Below are 570 nucleotides of genomic sequence, written 5' to 3'. Positions count from 1 at the left end.
TGGAAATATAGATACGGTAATTAATTAATTTTATTCAGTTCTGATTTTTAAGGTTTAATTAAAATTTCCAACTGTATTCTGACAAGACATGGCTTTCTTTCATTGATATTCATTTCCTGCGGAAATAGGTATTTCTACATCGTTCCTCTCTTCTCGTACATAGGATCGATCACTTTTCATCCTTTCCACAGGAAATGCAGACCAAGAGCACTGAACTTACATCCCTAAACACCGTAAAAATATTATTTAGAGTCTTGAATTTCCATTGAACTATTAAGGTGTCATCTACTTATCATCTTCCCTCCCCGAGAGGCTCCTTACTGTTGACCCAAAACACAAAGCAGAATCCCACTCGATCTGCAGTAAATGTCAAGGACTGTAATGTAGTGGTTCCAGAGCTCTAATCATGGGCTCATAAGCAGAAGCACTTGTCACATCCAGTTAAAAACCGTTATAGGTACTAACATAAAACAAATTCAATAACAAAAATCCTTATTATTTCTGAAGCAGTATTTGGATGATTTTTTGTAAGGTTGTGTGTATGCCACACACAGATATCTATTATATAGT

The sequence above is a fragment of the Penaeus monodon genome, chromosome 31 (assembly GCF_015228065.2).
Source record: "Penaeus monodon isolate SGIC_2016 chromosome 31, NSTDA_Pmon_1, whole genome shotgun sequence".
Classification (NCBI taxonomy): domain Eukaryota; kingdom Metazoa; phylum Arthropoda; class Malacostraca; order Decapoda; family Penaeidae; genus Penaeus; species Penaeus monodon.
Note: the sequence above shows the minus strand (reverse complement) of the source record.